Here is a 16,109-nt window from a genome sequence, read left to right as displayed (position 1 = left end):
TTAGAAATGGAAAAAATTGCCCTTTAGGGAGTACTCCACCACGCAGAAATATTCAGGTATGTACAGGGTGGCCATTTGCCTTTGCTTCAACTATCATTTCATAGGATGCTCTTTCTAAGCAGCAGTGGAATTTGCCCAGTGGCAATCGGTGCGCTGCAAAAGCAGCTGGAGATGATTCAGGGTGGGTTTGTTCACAGTTACTTTCCCGGGGCGAGCAGGGTTGGGGAGGATAAATACAGCGCAGCGCGAGCCTGCAGCAGGGCAGCAGAGCAGGGGGAATTCGTGGCACACCACAGCATTTGTCGTGACTGCTGCAGGCCACAGCCACAGTGCGGATTGAGGTTGCCCTCGGATTTTTCAGTGATTTCTTTCAGCTTATCTGCAGCCAAAGAATCATCTGTTTGGCTTTATGTTAGCTTTACTTTAGAAGAGCCAAAGGACATTTCCCCATGTTAGCTGCAGCAGGGTGCAACGGCTTGGGACAGGGTCTGGGAGTGGCATACAGGTCCCGGGTGCTTAGCACAGTCAGGGGACTTGTGTGGGCAGCTAAGGACGTCAGACGGGTTTTGGCTGCGTATTTCTACTGTTTCATGTTGCACAGAGTCTGGCTGCATATTTAAATCAATTGGGAGTCATGAAGCGTGAAAATACCACACAACAATTTGCTTTTATCATTGTTAGTTAAATACACTACCCCAAAGACCCTAATTCTGGGTGCTAACTTATAGGAAAACTAGACCCTGCCTAATCTCCACTAGGATTTCACTTTGAGTTACTCAGCTCCAATTAAGAATACTTATTTTTTCAGAGGTAAGCCAAGGCAAGCCAAGAGCAGAAAGTATAGCTCTTACCAGAAGGAGTAGTATCTTTGAAATTACTGGTTGTGGAGGGGTGTTACAGGACTCAGTCTGTATGTTGAAGGATTGGTCAAAGTTGACAAAGGAAGGGGTCCTTAATTTGGATTTGTATCTTTAGGTACAACTGTGCAGTTTCCCAAACATAATCCTTTTCTGATTGAATAATGAAGGAGAAAAGGACTTGCTGAAAGGGCATGTGAGAGGCAGAGCACTGTCTAATATTTAATCTGGACAAAGTTACATCAGGAAAAGAAAGACTTGCAGGAGACTATGAACGATTTTTCCTATCAGAAATATGCAGAAAGAATTGCCATGCTAGGCAACGTCTGCTTATACATCCTAGAAGTTCAGCATTTAGAAGGAAGTAATCACCAGTGCAAGATGACCTTTCTCTCTTTTGGCAACCTACACAAGAAAGAATAAAAATGGATAAACTACACGGGGACCCATCACTCTTAATCCAGAATACACCCGTCTGCACATGGAGTTATTCAGAAAGATCTGCTCTTCAGCAGATCCAGATTCTACCCTTAGAAATGCATAGCAGGAACATCAGCTTAAACGAGAGCTAGAGTCTTCCCAAAACTAAGCAGATGCTATTCTGTAGTCTTACCTTTTTAGTGTGCATTCTCCCTTCGAATTACTCATCCATAAAAATGCAAATGTCAGTACTGAAATGAAAGCTGTGCAAGGGAAAAAAAATAATGATTAAACCATTTGCCTCTGTCAATGGCTTGAAGACGAAAGCCCGTATCTGCAGGTCTGCATTTCTTTGGTATAGGAAGCAAACAGGTCTGCAAAGAGGCTGCTTAAAATAAATAATTTTCAGGCTAACCGCTGGTTCCGCCGTACATCTGCTGGCTTGTGGGGGCTTCTCTTATTCAGAATTGAACTGAGACTGACAGTCACATTTGTTTACTACATATCTGATCAACCATATATAACCTTTGCCAAAGCAACTAAATTAGAAAGAAAAGAGCAATGCATTCATTAGGATAGGAGCATAATTTTTAAGGGTTATTTAAGATTAAAAACATACACAGGTCGTAAGCACACATTTTTCTGGAATGAAGTTTTGCAGAAACCAGCTACAGATCAGATACTTTACCACAACAGACTGTGCTTGATTCCTCTAAATTCAGATTTGCAATGGTGGGCTTCAAAATTTCCAAAATTTGCATGAACTGGAAGATGTGCAGCTGAGGGCTCATATGGTATCAAATGAAAAGGCGTTAATAGTCAAAGGCCTGCTGAGAAAACCTGGCATCAGCCTCAGGGGATATCTTTCCTAAAAACCTTATGCCTGCTTTGGAGTGAATTACTCTAAACAAAAAACATCAGGGGTTTGCTTTTGGGGGGAAGAAGAGGGGTGGGGTTTTTTTTGAGTGTGTTGCTCTGGAGTGTGGATTGAGGCCAGTGCAGGTTGAAGTGCCTACTGTTACTTCTGCCCAGCACTTTGTTTGCAGCTCACACTGGCGGAAGTTTTTATGTCAGGCAGCAGAGTGATTATCAGTATTATTAAACTTCATTTCCAATAATTGATCCATTTCTGAGAATGAGGAAGAAAAATATATATTTTTAATTGTTACAGCTCTTTCACTGAGAGCCTTTAGCAGTTCCAGCCTCTGGAACAAGGTTGTCATGTTTGTCTGCAGGAGAAGGAAGGTGTCACCCATACTAGTGTCACAAAAACACCTTCCTGAAATGCAGCCAGGTAACAAACCCTGAGCAGCTTGCTGGTGGAGTTTTTCTAGAGGTTGACAGTGAAAGTGCCCAAAGTACCTTCCCCTGAGGATGCTGGGCTGAAGGTGGTATGGCCAACCAGCACTTCCTGGTCAGGTGGAGCCAGCTGTGGCTTCAGAATTGAAATGAAGACTTTCTCCTAATACCCCCATAATAACCTTTTCCTTAATTTCCCTAACAGAAAGTGGTGGTGTTAGAGGAATGGAGATCCTGAGAGGGAGAAGGCTGGAGGGCTGACATGTTGGGATAGGCAAGGGGGAGCTAGACAGGCAAGGGAGCTGGCAGGGCTCTGGGGTGGTGGGACCAGAAGAGGACAGGAGGCATCTGTGCTGCAGGGCAGGGGCGGCATGGCAAGGCAGAGCCGGTACATCCGTCCCTCCCAAGGCAGGTCCACGTGGACGGTGAAAACCTTTGTGCTTTCAAATCAGGCACTAGCTCAAGGGACAGAGGCCAGCGCTGGGGCTGTCCATATCCCAGCTACCCTGGTCACGGAGAGCAGGCGTCTCACCTGATTTCTGAGTGGGGGATGCAGGCTTCCTGTTCGTTTTAAATGTTAGAAATCAAATAAACAAATCAACTTCTACCTTGCCCCAAAAGAAATGCTGGTAAAAGTTTGTTCAGAGTTCAAAATCCTGTGTTCAAAGTTAAGAAGTTCCCTGACAGCTTTACAGCTCCTTTCTGCATGATGCTGGTGTGTTTGTGTCCTTTCCACCAACCTTTGCTTTTTAAGGCTGTGGCTATGTCTTGCACTGTGAGAGAAGCCTTTACAAGCCCCCAAAAGTTTGAAAATCATGAGTCCCTCAAAAGAGTGAGGAGGGAGATTTTTTTTTTTTTAATCTACATAACACTCACTTGATATCTTTTATCTATGTGTGTGCATAAGACAGTACAGTGGTAACTTTTTGGCCTCTGGGTAGAGGGTGTCTGTTGGTTTGATTGTGTGGGGCTTTCAGCTGCTCCCTAGATTACCAAACCAAGCCAAGCTGTGTTCTCTCCCACCTGTCCCTCATCATCCCAGCAATTAATCCTGCCCCTGATTTGATCCTCCTCTAACAAGGCATTTATAGAAGCCATTTTGCCTGCCCAGGTTCCTAGCCTTCACCTCACAGACTGCGTGTAATGCCTAGCAAGCTGAAAAGACTGAGATTTTTGCAATGCAAAGCCAGAATTTGTGCATTTTGTAGATGCCCAACTCGGAACGCCCGGGGCCTTGATGAGAAGGTGAGCTCTAGCAGCTGTTAGAAAGCTGTGTCTTGTGCTAGGTGTTGGCACAAAATACTAAATGCTCAGAAAGATTAGGCTCTCAGCATGCAAAACTCACTGATTCTCTTGATTGTGTTGCCTGTGCTTTCTCTCTGGACTTTTGTTATCAGTAAAATAGGGAAGCAGTGCAATGTTGTTTTTCAGCTGTTTGAAAGTAAACATGTTCATGTTTGTAAGGAATGAGGAGATTTGGATGAGTACACCACGTAAAAGAATGTGGATTTTTTTACAGGAACTTATGCTGGATTTCTATGGTGTACAAAATAATGCAAAGAATGAGAAAGATCAAGAAATTGAGTAAGTTTTCTGTCAGTAGCAAGAATCCTATGGCAAAATCTGCAAGGTCATGTAATTAAAAATTAATAATGCAACTCAGCCATAGGCTGAACTAAGGTTGAGCAAGGGAATGTAGCTATTGCTCTTCTTAACTATGAAAGTTTGGCTTTGCAAGTGCACTGCCCTTTCCTGGCAATTTTCTGTGCCTCCAGAGAGCTGTTGACTGTGTTGAAGACAGGAGATTAATTAGTCATGCCGCTCTTGGAGTCAGAGGGAGATTTGCTTGAGATTCCAGTTTTATTCCAAAGTGAAATGGTACTCTCTTACGTAAAACCTATAGTATTAAATCATAGTGTAATGACATCTGTCAAAGTGGGAAGTATGTTATTGAAATCCTATGCTTTTTCACCCCTGCTCTTTGCAGGGACGGTTCCAAAACCTCAAGAACTTCTCCCAGCTCTCCTCCTTTTTTAATTATGTTGCTCAACTTCTGCCATTCCTGTCTTAGAGATTTCATTTTTGGGTCCCTTGAACTGGCTAATGTAAAACTTGAGACATTGTGCTGACCTCAGAGTCCTCCTAGGTCTGAGAGCTCTGCAACAAGAGTTGTCCTCTTTGAAGGGAGGAAAAAATTGTGCGTTCATGGCTTTCGTCCATTGCGAAAGCAAAACCTCCAGATACATCACCCAGTGTTGCTATAGAAATGCCTTTCTAATGAACCAGACAGATTCTGCTCACGTTGAAGCTGTTCTGCTCTGTATCTGGATTTTTCTTTCCAAGCTGTCTGGTGTGGAAGGACTAATCTCATTCACAGCAAAGCCACAGGCAGAGTTGTGGTGTACACCTGCAGAGTCTTCTCTTAAAAACTTTTTTTTCTGCATTAGTCCCTTGCTACTAACCTCTGTTTTCTTCCATTTTCCTGTGTTTTTGTACCAGAGCAAATCTTGGTTTTAAGAGATGGGGATGAAGAGGAGGTGCTTGAAACAGTTTCACAGGGTTTCTAAGTACAAAAGCATTTCTGAAACACTTAACAATCCTTTGGTTAAAGTAGATCAGTATCTGCCAAAAATAATCAGTCAGATGCATTTCCACAGCCACATAAAACAAGCAGCCACCTGTGACCAAATTGTGCAAGCTGCACAATACCAACGGGGTCCTGTTTTTCCTCATCTGTTGCGTTCTCAGTTATGCCATGGAAGTAGCATTTGACAGCAAGCACTGTGGTGTGATATAAATAAATCAGCCATTCATAAACAGTTCTACAAATTGTTTTATCAGCTGTTACATATCAGCAAATGTTCATTAAAAAAGCATTGAGCACAATTAAAAAAAATAATAGAGGAATGGCATACAGTCATAAGATGGTGTGATATGCCTCATTTTAGCACCATGATTTTCATATTGTAATTAACATGCCTCGTCTGGTCTGCTGACGAAGAAACTATCAAGGGCTTCCATCTTTTGATCATTAGTAATAAGAGACTGACTTAAATTAGAAAGGAAGTAAAGAGCATTGATGGAAAGTTATCACTGAAAACCACATTGTCCTGTATGCCTGCAGACTTTACTGGGTATCCGATGAGGTGCTGAGTCACTAACGTCAGACCTCGGGCTGCAAAAGGACCGAGGCTGTATGCTAGTGTTTAAAAGGTCAAATGGAAAGCTTGACAACTGCTATAAATTTACCACACAAGTGTCCGTGGCTGGTCTGAGCCAACAGATCAGAGGATTGTGTGTAGTTTTCTGCTCAGTCTTTAACAATGCTCTAACCAAAAGCCCGCTCCTTGTCCCGTTCCTTTAATATATGAAGATAAAACTTTTATTGCATGCGAGTGAAGCTGTCAGCTTGTTAGAAATGAATAAAGAAGAAAGTGTGTGTGTCATTAGAGGTGCTCGAGAAATGAGTTGAATAGTATTGCACCTCTGCTTGCTGCTGGATCAAAAGCCTGTCCCTGAAGTTGCATGGCTGCTGTAGGTTTCAGAAAAACATACTATTTCCCTGTGCTTTGGCTTGTGCGTATCTGAATTTTAACACAGATTATTGTATCTCTGAAGCACCCACAGACAGCTGGCTGTACTTGCTGTTTGATTATTAAAGCCCTGGCATTTGCTTCTCACTCAAACTTGCAATTTGGGCATCATCTTTGACTGGGACCGCTCTGTATCCAGATACTGCGTAAATCCGGATGTGTGTATTCAGTAACACAGAGGTTTTATTCACAGAGCTAAACTTTCTTCTTCCATCTCTGTTATTGCAGGATTCTTCTTGGCTTTCACATAGTCCTTTGCCTGCTACTGCAAAGCTAATTTTCCAAGCCTGCCTCTCTGCTTAAATCATTTCTGTGATATTAGATGCAAGTAAAATGCTTGTTCATCGAAGGCCAGCTGTGATGTACTCTCAGCCTCACGGTCATCTCCCACTTGCTGTCGGTACGTTCCCTTCTGCCTCTTGCTGACCTGTGCTCCAAGGCTCTGCCACCCTCCTGTTACGTGTTTAAGAGTGCACATTTTTTGGTATTTCCAAAGCATCCCAATTTCACTCTTCTTCAGATGGCTTTGGGAAATGTCCCTTTCCCAAGAAATAACTAGCAGAAGGATGTTAATGTTCCTTGGATTGCTGGCCAGTACTGCCCTATGTGTTATCTGTCTGTTACCAGCTGTCTTCCGCTGAGGTTGAAAGCTTTCTAGGGCATGGGACTATTACTGTTCTGCTTGGATAGTCCCTAAAAATCTCGTATGCAAATAATAAATAGTGGTAATTGCTAGGAACTCAGTGTTATCAAGTAAAATCTACTGAAGTTGATGTAATGTTTTTAAAGAGATGGTGCCTTGAACAAGCCAACTCCTCAATGGAAACTGCTGAAATAAGTGTCAAACGATTTCATTTTTGTCAAAGACTTATGCCACCTTTTGAACAATGAAAGTTTCAGGATGGCAACAGTGCCACAAAAATTACTGTCCTAGACTCCATTTTCCATTAAATACCTAGATTCAGTTTGAATCAGTGCTTCACTCTTAAAAACAAATTGTTTTGTAGGTTAGAAGGAACTCATCTGCCACCTTTGCATTTTCAGGTGGTATTCAAAAACCACCTTAAACTTTTGAACTCCAGGACAATGAGCCAGCAGCTCACACGCTATTCATTGATATAAATTGGTTCTAACTCCAACCCGTAAAAAGAAGTTCACCCCAACAATGCAACTGTAGGTATTTAGAAATGTCCCAGAAGGTGGCTATGAAGTACCTGTAAACAACTACTTGGTCATCACTATAAAATAGTTTGCCTGATAGGAGATACGATGAACCCAATGAAGGGGGAACCTGTGGTGTAACCATCTCCTCCCTGAGCTAGGCCAGTGGCAGAGCCAACCCCTGTGACACCTCCTCAGAAGAAAATGTTGGTGTTGAACACTAGTGTTACAACATCCAGGTGGTGACCCAGTCACGGTAAAGTACTCGTCAGGCCTCGTTTCTCCCTTGTTGGCATAGATTACAAAGGCAGGCTCTCTTGTCTGCCCGTCAGGCTGGGTCAAAGGCTCTTGGTGTAGTAAATGAATACATGCCAAGACAGAGTTAGGAAAGGCTGGTTTGTTTTTCCCTTGACATGTAGCTATTTTCCCCGTCTGTGCTTTCCTGTTTTGGTCAATATGAGCACAGAACAAATGTGACAGGGAATGGATGCCAGGAGAATTTTCCTCTCCTTTATTTCCTGCATGGTCTTGCTTCTTAACCTTCCTAGGAGAAGTTCAGGTGGCTACACAGAACGGGAGGACAGTGCTGGAGGTGCAGGGGTAGCAGCTTGGCTAAGGAGGCATAAGGAGGAGAAGCCTCCAAGGAAGCACGGCACTAGTGAAGGATTGCATTAGGGTTGTGGGGTTGGCTGGGGAGCTGATGCCAGTTCTGAGCTAAGTGTCTTATAAGCTGTTGGAGACTTTGAGTGGGAAGGCTTGTACTGCATAGGAGACTGGCAGAGGCCATTTGATGGCTTTCGTAAGGCAATCACTCCTGGTGCCAGCTCTGCTGCCACCTGTGTGTGTGAGCACACATTTGGGGATGACAGGTCTTGTCGACTTGTAGGAGCGACTTCTCAAAAGAGCTTTTGTCTGGAGCAATTGCCCAGACAGCTGGGCAAACCCATGTCAGTCTGCCCCTGTGTTTTCTTTCCCAATAGGAATACTCAGCCTTAGACTGGAGAGCCAGGCTCTGGCTGCCTGGCCCAGGACGCTTGCGGTCCTCTCAGAATAGCACCAGCCTCAGCATGAGCTTGGCAAGTGCCACAGGGAACTCATAGAAGGAAACAATATGGATCTGTGAGCAATATCTTCAGTTGTTTTCCCAGCAGTACGCTTGCAGAGCCATCATCTGAAGCAGTGTTGGCAGTAATCAACCAGTATTGGCAAATTCACAGGTTAAAGCCGCCCTGGTTGATTGCACCCACCTCTGCAATCGTCTGCTTACAGAGAATGGCTGAGAGTGAGCAGAGATGGGTGGGAGGCAAGAGGAGCATCTCGGGTGACCTTCCCTGGAGACCACCAGGGCTATGCTGGCCACAATAGCATGGCAAGACTAGTGACTTCAGTAAGCCCCTGCGCTTGAAGGCAAACACCCTGGGATGGCCCGCGGGGAAGAACGGTAAGGGCTAGGTGTGACCTCCCCCTCGCCAAAGAGCAGAGAGACAGGCCGAGGCGGGACAGGAGAGGTGGTTTCCTAGTGGCCTTGGCAGATCCCCATGCGGGGAAGTAGCGCTGGTCATGCACCTTACAGCACTGGGGTTGGCAAACCAGCAGGGCTGTGGGCAGGCATGCAGGCGACGCTGGCCACAGGCTCCGCTCAAAGCTCCTTGTGCCCCGGGAGCTGGGACACCGTCAGCAAGGTCCCGGGACACTGGCCCTCAGCCCGCAGACACCGCCCGCACTACAATCTCCCCTTTGTTTTTGGTGGCGACGCATCCAGAGGCTGTAGCTGCGTTTCCTACACCCAGGGGGAGGATGTGGGATTTTCCTGGCTGCGAGGCAGAGGACGGCTGCGAAATACAGCAGCAAGGAGCTCTGCAGGCTGGGCCAGTGACTCAGCTGCCGGCGATGGGCAGGGGACAGGACAGACGGGCTCTCCCCTCTCGGTGTGCGCAGCAGCCCAAGCCGCGGTGCCTTTGCAAACCTTAATCCTTTTGTTTTCCACCCTGCTCATAATTTTGCCACACAAGAGGTGAAGAAACTAATCTTGCCAGCAGGAGATACCCTAACTGGTTTGGAGAAACAAACACATGATTTTTATTTAAAAAATATTTCATTCCTTTCATTGTAGTCATTTCTGCAGAAACACAGTCAGAAGTTGTTGTGTAGGAGTATGGATTTCTGGTAACAAGGCCACCTACACAAATCCACCGCAGGAAATAGGAAGCCCATACCTAAAGCCTTCATTGTCTAGGGCCCAATTTTGCAAAAGTGCTAAGCACTGCTTCGTCCCGCTGAAGGCAATGGGAATGGATGATGCTGAGCCCTTAGCAGGAGGCGGTCAGGATTGAACCGTCCTAGGTCTTGACTCGGTGAGTCATAGTACTTACTGCATGGCGTTTGATAGCCAGGAGAATTCTGAATCTTTGCGCAAAAATCCCCACGTAATAAATAATATCCTGTTTAATACATCTATTGCATCTTGTTTTGGTACTAGGAAGAATAAGAATGCTTGTTTCTTCCCACCCCCCTTCTAAAAGCTGTTTCATTTCTGGGAAAAGCTCCTTTAATTTTGATACATAAGCATTTTCAACTCATACTTTCTCTTGGATTTGTAATATTACTATTTTTACTACTGTAAACAGTAATAAAATCTTCTGCAGAAGGATCTTAAGCATTTACTTCACCCAGGTAGTGACCTATTTATTCAGGATTCGACAAAGAATATTTATTTATTTTGCAGCACAAACAGAAATAATATTTAAACCTGTCGGCCATTTTGTTGAATACTTCATTGGTTCCTAATATGAAGGAGGAAGCTGAAAAATGGCCATGTAAAGGATGCATTTACCAAACGCTACTCTCAACTATGGTAATTTTCTGCTTAGAGAAAATAATTTTAGTTTTTGCACCCGTTTCACCCTGTTATTTACAAAAGCATAGGTCTGCTCTAGATGGACTGCACCTCCACTGACATGGATTTTTTTCATCTAGAAAAAATTTTTTTCATCGTTCTGTTTCTGCAAAATGTACCCGTTGTTCCACAAGTAACAGATGAGACTACTAGAACTGAAAAAGCAATTGAAAAAAAATCTTTGTTCGCTTACTCTGCTCATTTGGTGGAGTTTTAAGCAAAGCTGGTTTCTGTTTTCTCATGTAACTGATTAGCCATCAAGAACTGAGTAATTGAAAAAGACCTTTGGAAATGGTAAGTGACAGGGAGAAACGCTTCAAATATTATGGGCTTTAACATTTGATTTAAACAGAACCATCAGTCCTGCCTACTCCAAGTTGCAGAGAGGCTTCATCAGAAATCTGAAACGGAATGAATAAAAGAAATCCAGATGTTGAGTTTGGTGGATAGCTTTTTAAGATGAAAAGGATAGTTCTGTGTGACCCATTTTTCAGACCTCATCAATACGTGGGTCCTGTACTAATTTAGTTAACTTGATAGGGGAAAAAAAGAAAAAAAGACTGTTAAATTTATATACCTCCCTTTCCAAAAGGAGCTATTCTGCAGCAATCATCTTTGACCTCACGTATTGACTACATTGTATGGGCTGATTTAAACAAAACATTCAAAAGATGTGTGGAAACTGTGCTTCTGTGGATTTCTTCTCTGGCCGGTCGTGGCATAGCTATCTAAAGAGGAAACATCTGGACCCGCCACCTTAGCTTTTGTTTTAACATGGGCAACACAGACTATTAAAAACTGAAATTGAGATGATCTGATACCACATTTTTAGGAGTTGGTATAACTGTCCCTTTTTTGTACTGAAATACCTTCTAGTGTTTATAAATCAGATCTGCAATGTTTGCAGTCAGTTTTTCCTTGATGTTTAGATCTTTCATGGTACTTGTGATTTGGAGGTCTGAAAGAATTTACAGGAAAGCAGGTGTCTGTTTTCTGTGTGTCGAGGGTATTGAGCAGAGGCAGGTGAAGAGGGAGCCATACTAGGAAGGAACTTCATCCAATAGCATGGATGTATAAATTTTTCTGGTTTTGTTTGTTTGCTCTAAGCTACGTTTTTGGGCAGAACGTGCTTTAAAATAATGTTTGAAATGGGCTAGGTTAGCTGTTGCATTTGTTTCTTATGGAAACCTTTTTTTTTTCTTTTGCTGTATTTAATGTTGGGGGAATGCTTCTTATAGTGAAACTTATGTCACTACTAGAACCAGTCAGAAGGAAATAAAGTGGCCTTGAGAACAAGGGCCAGCTCACTGAGACTGCACCAGTTCGTTGCAGACCCTGAACCTGGTACAGGGAGTTCCCATGCCAGTTCCCACAGCCCTTGCTGGCCCAGTGGGATTTTCACTCCAGGGAAAAAAGGGCTAGACTTCTGCTCCATGATAACTCTGCAGTACACAGATCCTGTCCTATTTGGGTCTAAAATGTTACAGCAAATCCCCCCTCTTTCCAAGTGAAGCTTCTAAACGTACGCTTGCATTTGTACTTTCTGCATGTCAGGAGTATGTGAAGCTCCAATAATGACAAGGCTGCAAGATTTACAAGTGCGTACACAGTATGTGTGTGCATGCACATGCATCCAGCACGGGGGAAATAACAAATGCATGTGAAACTGTTACAGCTGTGCCCACAATTTTGCGCGTTTGCAGCTCAGGTTTGACAGCTTTGCTTTGTTCTTATTCACCGCGTCAAATCTAACTCAGACGAGCAAAAAAATTGACTTGAGCAATTTCAAGTTTAGTAATTCATGTCAGTCAACTCCAGAGAGGTCAAGAGCTATAGTTTTAGGTCCCCCAACTCCACTCCAGTGGACCCCTGAAATCATCAAGGGCTGAGGCTCTTAAAGGTAGGCGCCATGTTGGTACCATTTGGGGTGAAGTCTGAACTGCTCGTGCATGTTCTGCTGCACTGTGTGGGAGCAGGTTTGCTATAAGCCAGCTCTGCTGGTCTCCCAACTCAGCAGAGAGATTTGGATCATCACTTTAAGACCCTCTTTCTCTGTGTATTGCTTAAGGAATTTGGGCATGTATAAATCAGGTTTTGAAGCATCAAACTTTGCAGGTCCTCTGTCTCGCTCCACCCCAACTCCACATCTCTTCCTCACAGGCCCCCTGTATCTTTCCAGCAGTAAATGCGAGCTGTCAAGCTCTTGATATTCTGAGCTGCCTTTAAGTGAAGGCAGGTGTCCATCTATCATGCTTTTGACCTCTGGCCAGGCAGTTGCCTGAAAACTGATTTCTTGGTCACACTCCACCCCACAAGGCCATTGGAATAAGACACATCCCGGTGCAGACAGTCTCCTAAAGGTCAACACACTCACCTTGGGGACAAGAGTCTAATTCTCAAATCCTCTTGACTCGAAGCAAGGCCACGATTCCAGTTTTCTCACATCCCCAGGGAGGGCCACAAGCATCCTGCAGTGGGTCTGGCTCTGTCTCTCTGCTTGAAGTGGTTCCATTTGATAGCAATATTCCCAAAGAGAGAAAATCACTCTCTAGAGTAGTGGTCAGAGCACTCAGGGGGACTGCGTGAAAGGCAAGTTCAGTTCTCGGCTCCCCTGAGAGTGTGTCTGTAATTATTGATACAGAGTGGGAGTTTCAGAAAGTGTGGTTTGGGGGTTTAGCTTTGAACAAGCAACTAATAATTACAGCATTTTGCACTTGAGTTGTGTGAGAAGCCTTGTGTTCTTTTTTTCAGATAAAAATAATTCTGTATCCAACCGCATTATTTGAAGCCCCAGCTGGATGGTGTTTGTTAGCCTACTTTCGATCGTCTTTAAAAGCCACAGAGGAGGGAAATAAGCATCACTCATCTTACAGGTTAGGAACTGGATGCCCTCTAGCGAGACTGTCACGCTCTCAGATCTATCAGTTCTTTATTCCCTTGTAAGAGAGAGAGAAAAGACTTTTACACCTTTCCTTAGTGTAAAAATTTAGGAGTGTACCCTGTAGCTAAGCAGAATGTGCGATGCCCACTGAAAGCAGAATTTTCTGCCTGCTCAGCAGAGACTTTCACAGAAACTTTGGGCTGTAGCAAAGGGGCAGTCCTGGCCGCCTGTTCACTGGAGCGACTCGGAGAGGCGTGTGTCTAATTGCCGTGGGCATTGGCAGACAGTATCGTCGTTTGGTGTGACTGTCCACTCACAGCTACACTATTTATATTTTTATATATGACAAAAAAGGAAGCTATCTTTGCAGAATTACCCTCATAGGGCTTCTTTCCCCAAGTGTCAGGGATGATCCCAGCCTGTAGACCGAGCCAGGAGGCACGCGGGTTGTTCCTGCCCAGTCACTCGTGTTGAAGGATGTCTGAAGAACATCCCTGACGATCTGATTATTTGCTCTCCATGCCTGGTTTTTGGAAAACGTGTCAGACAGCTGTGGCTAGTTTCTGTTAGCATATGGGACTAGGTTTTCAAACAAAGCTTGTGTTTTAAAGCATCTCAGGAGCAGTTGTTTTTTTAGTCTTCGTTTGTTTTTAGCTGTGTAAGGAAACAAAAATAATTTTAAAACGAATTGTAGCAGGGAGAATAAATTCTGAGTGAGCGGGGGAGCCACTGGCAACGTTACCTGGATGCAGTCTCAGTGGTCCTGATGTGGCTTTAACATTGATATTTTGGGAGAATGGATGTCTGCAAAAAAATGCACCACCTAAAGGCAATACATCGTGCCGATACACTTGCAAAGACTGCGAACTGTACCAGCTAGCGCATGGAATAGATTTAAGTAGTGTGGTGCTGTAGAATTTCTGTTGGGGTCACAGAAAGATTTAACCCATGTCAGAAAAATGTGTTCTGCCGGCGTTTCGGTGTGGCAATAGTGAATTCTGGCCCAGAGCACTTTCTACTGCCAGACTCTTTCTCAAAGTCCGCTTACACTGTCCAGGGGTGTTTAAAAGCAAATGTCGTGTGGCAATATTTGATTTAAATGAACTCAGTGAGGAGGTTTCTAGGGAATTAATACCTCACATTTCAAATATGTGGTGTGACTTCACCAGGCACGGGACATGAGAGTTATTCTTCAAACCTGTAAATGACCAATTTAAATATTTTAATATTAAATGCCTCATCCGTTTATTGAAATATTTGGGCTCTGTGAGTAGGACTCTTGGCATATGAAAGTACACAAAGGGTTTCTTCTGTTGCTTTCCCCCCATCATCTGCTCAATACCAAGACTAGGCTTACCTGAAAAGAAGCCATTATTTTTCTGCAATGTTAGAAGTTGACCTTGTGCTCTGAAAACAAACTCACACCTAGTGAAGTGAGAGTGTAGCACTCGTTACCAGTTCACTGCATGAGCACCCCAGGACTCGTCTAGTCTTTTGCAGTCGCCTGTGCCGGGCCAGCCTGCTGTCGAACGCACCTCTGGCACAGGTATTCTGCAAAGAGCTGAAGGGCCTTCAAGATTGCTGCCTTTATCCACTTTTCACTGTGATGTGGTAAGAAAGCATAACAGCCCAGTGCCTCAAGTTGCCAACTCAGATTACTTAAAACATCTTTGCACACTGGATAGTCCCATTTTGTTTGGGTTTTTTTTGGTTTTTTTTTAAAGCCAACTGAAGATTTGCTTTACTGTGGGGCTGAGAGATGATAAATAACTGAAAGCAGCACAGGGGACATAACAGCAAAGGTTAGTTTAAAATTGCCATGCAATTGGCATATTTTGGAATATAACTTGTAAGTAATTTTTTTCTCTTGAACTATTTTGTATTTTATTAAAAGCCCAGTACATTTTCATTTAAAAACATTTTTCATTGGAAGTCATTTGCAATATTATCTCCCAAGCAGCTATCGCTCTTATCAATGGTTTGATATTTAGGTGCTTGCCAAATACAAACTGCAGTTCCACTTTCCTTTTTGTACAGTGTCTGACTAGCACGAACACTCAAACTGAAAACCGGGCTTCGCTGGTGTCACAAAAGGAAGGGTCTCAGCTGGATGCACATATTGCAGCGTCTCAATCGGAGCCATCTGAGGGGAATTTGCAAATGCCAGGTAAGAACCCAGCCTCCCTGTCAGTGTGAAGAGGAAAGGGATGCAAAGGATGAGGTGCACAGCCATCTGCCTCCCCGTGCCCCTGGTGCTGCCCAGGTCTGTCTGTAGGGAACATTAAGCAGGGGTGGGGACTGCAGCCTTCCCTTCTGCACCAGGTGCCTGTTGGTACGCGCTCGCACTGATGACCACTTGGATTCAGATGCCTTGAGGGATGGGTGCTTTCATGCAAGGCAACCCAAATCACTGCTTTGCCTCCTTTTTGGTACTTTAGTGCAAAGGAGGTTAATCCAAGTCTCCTGGAAGTGCCCCAGCTCTTATTTTTGAGAATAGAGTGAATGGGAGGAGGAGGAGAGGGGTGCAAGTGACCCATCTCCTCTAGGGAAACACCTCCATTTAGGGTAAGCTACTTGAGTAGGCACTAGAAGAGAGCCCAGGAAAAATGTCTGCTGGGTATATTCCCAGTTCATAGATCTGAGTCACTTTCTCCAGCACAGTAAAAGGATGAAATCCCTGAACGGAGGTTCAGCACCCATTCCTCACACAAACCTAACTTTGAGTTCTGCCGTTGGCTTCAGTCAGGCTCCTTTTCCTCCAACCATCTATAGAAACGTAAAAGATAACATGCTAGAAGGGACACAAAGAAAGGCATCACAAGGGCACCGAAAATAATTCACGTGGAACCACAGCGCTGCTGTGGGCTGCTGTCGATATTGCTGTGTTAGTCATCATACTCGGTGCATGTGGCTGAAGAGGGGACGAGATATCCCTCACTATGACATGAACTAAAGCAGCATGAGACACTTGTTCTGTTACGTTAACACTTGCAAGTTTTGTG

The sequence above is a fragment of the Nyctibius grandis genome, chromosome 6, assembly GCF_013368605.1.
Source record: "Nyctibius grandis isolate bNycGra1 chromosome 6, bNycGra1.pri, whole genome shotgun sequence".
Classification (NCBI taxonomy): domain Eukaryota; kingdom Metazoa; phylum Chordata; class Aves; order Nyctibiiformes; family Nyctibiidae; genus Nyctibius; species Nyctibius grandis.
The sequence above is the reverse complement of the archived record's forward strand: the minus strand, read 5'-3'. Positions refer to the sequence as shown.